Source organism: Triplophysa dalaica, chromosome 4 (genome assembly GCF_015846415.1).
Source record: "Triplophysa dalaica isolate WHDGS20190420 chromosome 4, ASM1584641v1, whole genome shotgun sequence".
Lineage (NCBI taxonomy): Eukaryota > Metazoa > Chordata > Actinopteri > Cypriniformes > Nemacheilidae > Triplophysa > Triplophysa dalaica.
In genome coordinates this window covers 27,850,538-27,858,140 of record NC_079545.1, presented here as the reverse complement: position 1 = coordinate 27,858,140, position 7,603 = coordinate 27,850,538, and positions in this window count along the sequence as shown.

The following is a 7,603-nucleotide window of genomic DNA, read 5'->3' as shown; positions in this document are numbered from 1 at the left end:
ATAACAACAACAACAACGTTTATTTATTGAGCACATTTAAACACATTATAAATAGATCCAAAGTGCTGTACAGAGTACAAATCAGATGTACACACTAAAAATAATAATTACAGCTTAGATTTTGAAATATCCAATTAAGGACCAGACCTCACATGATAGGGAAGACCATTCCAAAGCTGTGGACCAGCCACAGAAAAGGCCCGATCACCCTTTGATTTATTGTGAAGGGATGCTAAGACAGGGGAGATATGGTCCCTCTTTTACGACCCGGTCAAACAACTTGATTTCATGATAATGAAGACTGAGGGAGGCCAAAATAAAGAGGAGTTGCAATAATCCACGCTTACAAAAGCATGAATCACAACTTCTAAATCTTTCTTCAACTTTGCAATAGACCTTAAATGGAAAAAGTTTCCTCTTAAAACAGCAGTTATCTGTTAATCAAAAAATAGGGAAGAGTCAAATATCACTAAAAGGTTTTTTTTTGCTTGTGTACATTTTTTGAAAGAGGACCTAACTGGGGTTCTAGAGCAGGAGAAGAATTTGCTGGACAACCTAGAATTAAAAGCATTGTTTTATCCTCATTTAGTTGCAAACAATTATTTGCCATCCATCTCTTGATATCATACACATCACTTGAATCGGTGGTCTCAAACCTTACTTGAAGGTAAAATTAGGAACCTCTGCATAACAGTGGTATTAAATGTTGTTTCTTTGAAAAATAAGGGCCAACAATAAAAGGAAAACAATAAAGGTCCCATAATGGATCCCTGGGGAACACCACGAATGATGATGAAACGTTCCTTATATTTACAGATTCAGTCCTGTTCTTGAGGTAAGAATGAAAGCATTGCAATACACTGCCTTTGACACCTACCATACATTCTAGTCATTAAATTACAATGTTATGGTTAATGGTATCAAATCCAGCTCTCAGGTCCAACCAAACCAGCACAACACAAGCCAAAGCAAGCAAAACATCATTTGTAACCCTTTACAGAGCTGACTCAGTGCTATAATGATCTAAAAGATAGTTTGGTAGATAGTTGCTGCACATTTCCGGATCAAGTTGAGTTTTCTTCAACAGAGGTTACACAATTACGTGTTGAAAACTAGCTGGAACAACACCTTTGGCTAAAGAGCTGTTAACTTTACCTGTTACCATAAGAGTAATGGTATACAAACATCTTTAAAAAGACGAGCCAGGATCATTTCCAACTTAGAACTTCAAGAACACTTGTTGTTCATTCCTATTTCAGTCTTACATTTTTACTAAAAGAATGTTGATGTTGCTGCTGATGTGATGTGTGTTGGTTGGTTGTTCTACGCATAGGAAATGTCTCGTGTCATTTTTCACCTCAGTGTGATACTGTTGATATCCATCAGTTGTGTTGAGCTCCTTCAGAACATGTGGAACATCTGGCAGAAACATCTGCGCTGGTAGACAATAAAATTGCCATCAATTTTAGAGCTGCTTATGCAAATTGGTTCTGTCGGCTGAATGTTTGTGACATGGAGTATGAATCTCAGGTATTTCTCACACTCTGACAGGAACGCATCTTTGGAAAGTACATTTAAAATGGGAAAAACACGGGATTGCACACTTAAATAAAGATGCTATGAAAGCTTCTTCACAGCAATGCTGTAGAAGAACACATTTTAGTTCCCCAAAGAAACCAAACCATCTTGTGATAACCATTTCTTTCTTCTGAAAAAAACTGAAGAATGTTTTTCCACTACGAAGAACATTTGTGAAACAGCGGGATTCTTTGGATGTGAAAGTTTTTTGTTGAGATGTTATAGGTGAACATTCAAATACTTAAGAGAACAAAACATGCAATTTGTATTTTATAAAACCTATGCAATATCACTACAACATTTGTTTAACGCGCTTTTAAAACTTCTACAATTTCAAACAATTAAAAATTCAATCACAAACATTAATGATAGTCCGTCTTGTCTTGTTTTCTTCATTGTATTCTTTCTTATTTCACAGCGATCTACCAACTGAAAAATGAAGAAGGCCAAAAGATACATTTACCCTGACATCCATTTCACTGGATGTGATCTGATGTGCAGATGGAGGACAGAAACACATGCATAGGTGAAATGTGCACATGAAATCTGAATCTGCATCTGAAGCGGCTGTGAACGGCTCAAGGGCTGAAAGTGTATCAGTAATTGTTCTGTCTCCTGCAAGCAGTTATAACACAGAGATGATCGAATGTCCACAGACTTCTGCAGGATCTGCTGATTTCATTCTTCATGAATAATCATTTGCTTTCCACAGGCGTGAGATTCACAGAGAACATGTGTGTGTGTGTGTCAACAGGATAATAATACAAACTTAGCATCAGAAGTTAGTGTCAGGTTTCAGACAGCTGCCTGAACACGAACGCAGAATTATCTTTAGTTTCCTGGAGAGTTTGAACAAAACACATGTGAAAAATAAGAAGGGTTGATATTAGTGTAAATAATATTACTGAACATAACTAAAAGAAATGCAAAGAATAAAAGAATCCATAATGTATTAATTTTATTTACTAGAGATCAAATGAGAACATAACTTGACTGAGCATGCAAATGACAAAAGCGAGAGCGACTCTTTTATCTTTTACATTTCTGTACCGGGAGGACACGTTGTAACGTTTTAATCTTATTTTGGTCACACGCATTCAAACCTAAACTTAAAAAAAAATATTTATTCAAGGTATAAAACACAATTACCGGGGAGAGAACGGACATCACAAATACTCTGCAAAGCCATGAAGATCAATAAAACATACATCAACAGTTTTTATTTATTTTTTGAAAAAAAAGAAAAGTAATTAATTAAAATACAGTTAAACAAATTTAAAGAAATCTTACAACAGACTCAAGAATGTTACATGTTTTAGAAACCTTTGAATTTAAATGTTTTGACGTAGACTTAAATGAAGTGAACAGAGACATTATATTAGAGGAGAAAATTCTAAAAATGGGATAACAATGTATGGTTCTGGCTTTGTGTGGATGAAATTTTCCAAGAAGACAAAGCAAGAAAACTGTGTTCAAACTCACTGTCCTTGGACTGAAAATATGTGAAATATCTTCGGACGGCCGTTGCATTTCCAGTCAGAAGCATTAGCATGCGTATGAATTGAAGTCAATGGAACAAATAGTCAAGAGTGACAGGGGCCTTAGTCTCATCTGCGTCTCAGATACTTCTTCTGAGAAAAAGAGTCACAACCTGACAAATGTGTCTGTCATTAGAGTTTGAGAAGAGATGTCAACAATGTGTCAAACCCAGCTCAGATTTCTCAAGTCTCCATCTCAAGATCTCAAACATTTCTCATCTAAGTGTACACAAATCCAGATTATTTCACCCCTACAATCTATTCATTTTACCCCTCCAGACTCTTTGTGTGTTTCATCAAAACAAATGAAACACAACTGAGATCTCCATCACATCTCCTGAGCTATGAAAGAGGAACATTGGAGAATATCATTTTCCTCTGAATGAATTAAAGTGGCTCTAAAATTAGCCATCATTTTCTTGGTTTCAATTTACACACAAAAATGGACTCTGGAAACTTCTTTATGTGAAAAAGAACGCGGTAAAGAAAGCAAACATCTGATTAAAACCAAACATCCGAAGTTTTGTGATGATCGGGCTCAACTTCGCAGAAAGAGCCGTATGCTTTTAGCAGGACTGGAGGTTCAGAACTAAACCGTGTCATAATCACAGTTTTGTGCTTGAAACCGCCGGACGATTCCTCTCGGTACAGACACTCTCAGCGACTCAATTACAGTGAGACCCTGCAGTGAAAATGACAGATGTTTTGGCTTGTTTCGGTGTTTGACGGCTTGACCCGGCTCTAGTGTTCCTCTGATTTTTCTCTTTCTGTGGCTCGGCTCTTACTCTTCACCTGCTGGAGGTGTGTGTTTGTCATTGTATTGGTGACGGCGAGATAATAACAGGTAAATGCTGTTGTTTGAGCACTTCTCCCAGCATGCTCTGAGAGGGACAGACTTCTGTTGTCAGTGTCGTCCCGTGATTATAGCCAATGTGGGTGGATCGGGACGGGCGATGAAAGCCTTCTGAGCAAATGCAAGACAAACAACATGATTTTAAAACATATGCACACACGCTTTCTGCCCTAAAAGCCTCCTGGGAAACATCCGACTGCGAGAGATGCGTCTGCGGTGGATTGTTTTCATGCTGTATGATACATTGTGACAGAGATTGTTAATCGTTAAATTTGAATAATGTCTCGTGACCATCGAACAAGATTTGATAAAAAACATTTTCGACTTTAATCGAAAACCGCTATTAATGGCTATAGAAGGACGATTTGTTTTAGTTGCAATGTGCATAGAATTTGGACATAGATTAAAGATCCTCTACATTTTCAACTTGAACTCTCACCCAGTTTCGATTTTTTTGCCGTTTAAAAAAAATCTAAATTTCGAAAAATTCACTCTTAAGACTAGGTTTTGTTGTCACATATTGCAAACAACATCAAGAAAATTATGAATGTGCTTTCCAGTCAAATAAATAATGAATAAATACATTTATTAAGCATTTATAGCATTTACAAGCGAGTAAAAACGGCTATTTAGCAACTATTTGGTTTTTGGTTAGAATTCCTCTTTTTAGTCATGCAGTTATATCAGCTACATAATGCATTTGTAAATGAAATATTAATCATTAATGAACACATAAATAAATGCTTCATAAAGGGTGCCTAAATGTATAGTGTTAACGGTTATTTTGTTGACTGGACTTAGATTCTCAAGTTTTTGGCCAAAATGCATCAGAACAAAACAATGTTTCTGAACAAACTATATTAAAAGGGTTTGAAAGTTCCCAAGAACTTGTTGAATTCTGTGTTTCTTATTTGTTTTTCTTTTAAAGTGTTTAAGTTCTTGCCGGCTTAATTTATGCTTGAATATTATTGTGCCTGATAGTTATCTGTTGTGTTTAGAGTTTGTTCAATGAATGATAGTTTTTGATTGTTACCATATTTGAGGTTTGTGTATTCAATGTTGAGCTGTAAGTGCATGACACAACAGCACAACCGGTATAAATGCACTCAACACAACGTGATACACAGATATTTGATCAACGTTTTGGCTTGTTTGAGGGAGAAAACATGTCCAGTTGTAGTAAAATACAAATTTGTTTATTTTTAAACAATCAATCTATTCCCTTTTTATGTTCAGCCAACAACAAATATTTAGTTCAGTTGTTTATTAGGTAAATTAGACAATGTTGTGACAACTAATGACTTTAACATACATTTGTAAGTTGGGTGAACTTTAGCCTCTGTCTGTTGAGTTAACTCAAACACGTGCTCGTGATATTATTTTAAGTTGACTCGGCTATTGTTTTACAGCAAAATGAACAAATGAAAGACATTCGAGTGTTTTAAATATGGAATTGAGGTTATCGATGATAAAGAACATTTAGAGACAGCGTGACACCCGCTCAAACCAAGCGGCCTTCTGATCCTCTCGCGTCTATTACAGAAAACGAATCGAAAAACATCTCGAGCGAGTCGAAAAGAGGCCAGAGACCTCCGGAGAGACAATCACTGAGAGAAAATAAATATATTGATTGAGACGAACAAGACCAACCCTGGAGATCAACTCTGATGTGAGAGTTTCATCTCTGTGACAGCAAAACAATCTGAGGAAACGTCACGAGCCGGTTTCAATACGGCGCCGTCACAGCATCAGATTTTCACTATTTGGAAACATCTCCAAGTCAAGATTTCCTTTAGAAATACACAGAAACAGAATGCGTGGGCCGGGTTTGAGAATGTCTGAAAGCACTTTAGAGAGATCTTTTCAGAGAAAGCCCAAGAAAACTGTAAGCGGTCTACAGAAGGGCCTCTGTCTCTGCTTCAGTTGGGTAAAGTAGCGCGTGTGTTCTGATAAAAAGCTATCGATCGAGCGCACGGCTCCACAGGGTTCGTGTGAAAGCCCATTCACGGCTACAGCTCAAGTAACATGAGATCGGGGGTCTCAATCGGTCATTAACCCCCCTCGGATGGGCAACATTAAGCAGGAGGCAAAATATTTCTATTTTTCCATCAATATTTTATCACGTGCAAAGCCGGAAACAAAGAGCGAGCAGCTTTGAAGGTAATGGCCCCCCATCTGTTTTTATAGATCGGAGAGGGGGGCGGCTTTTGCCCTCTGACAGGAACAGACGTCTGAAGACACAACAGCGCTTGAAAACACAGGAATCAAATGTCAAACAAATAATACGGTGGAAACTCGTCCGTTTCCAGTAACAACGCGTGCGGAATAATGGGAAATGCGCCATTACGACTCCACAAGACTTTCGTTTATTAAACAGTGACATTACCAAAGACAATTTCCACTCTCGTCCTTAAAGAATCTGAGAGTTTGAAGTGAGATGGTTTGAAGTCGCTAAGGTTTCTAGACGGTTGCTGAAGGCGGTCGCACACCTGCCCAAGATGCATCGATGTGGTGTCCTTCAATGCATATTCATTTCTCTGGTTTTAATGTTTGAAAGGGGAAACACGTGATCTTTATAAAGTCTTGATGAAGTATAAGACACCCTTTCATACTTCTGCATAAAAGTGTGAGTCCCTAATGCGAGTGACTGATCGGCGTGTAAACCCAAACGTCCTTAAACAGCCTTTTAAACCAGTCTAATGATGGTTTCCGTGTGTAATAAATCGTGTTGTGAGATTATGACCTCATATCCACCCCAGAGCCATTAGTCTGTAGATCTAACCCTCCAGAGCATCTTAACTCCTTCACATCACAGACAACCTTCAGAACACATTCTAGTCCTTTAGCAATTTATCACAAATCCATTTTTTTGTTGTTGTATTGATCTGTGTTCAATCAGAGATTTTGCACACGATAACTTTCCTCTCGCTTTACGTGTCAAACTCACATTTCATGTAATTGTCCACAGACCTTCATCGCAACAGGCTCTCCGTGGGCTCCAGGGGAGCTGGGTCAGTTTTGGGTTACTATAATTGGCCTTAATAAACCCCCTGCAGTCATTGTTCTACGGCTTTTGGGACGTCCAACATGTAGAACAAAGATCGGCGAGCCGAGCGGCCAGAGAGACACAGGTGAGCAGGAGACAGGTGAGTCCATGATTGACATGAAGCCTTTCAGTCTGCCATGCCCAAAAACAAAAAAAAGTCATGCTTTTACATTTATTAACAATCAGATTTATAATAACTATCAAGCTGGACGATAAAATATTGATGGAAACTGTAAAACAGCTTTGCTGAAATAAAAAAAGTTGGCAATGACAATTTCATCCCCAACCAAGAGCAAAGACGTACTTTGTATATAATGCAAACTTACATCACATGACAAAAGTTTGAAGTTATAGCTGCACTCAGATACATTATACTGCAAATTATGAAATTCGGACTATGACATTTTTCCTTGTTTTTAGAATTTTTGTCTAGTTTTTAGGGAAAATACCTAAAACTTCCTAAATCAATATACAATTACTTGACAAGAAAAGTGACCTAAGATAGTTAGTCCCGTTTTAGTAAAGGAATGTAAGAATTAAGTTAGTTTAAGAAAAAAACAAGCAAGAAATCTGTCCGTGGGGTGAGAA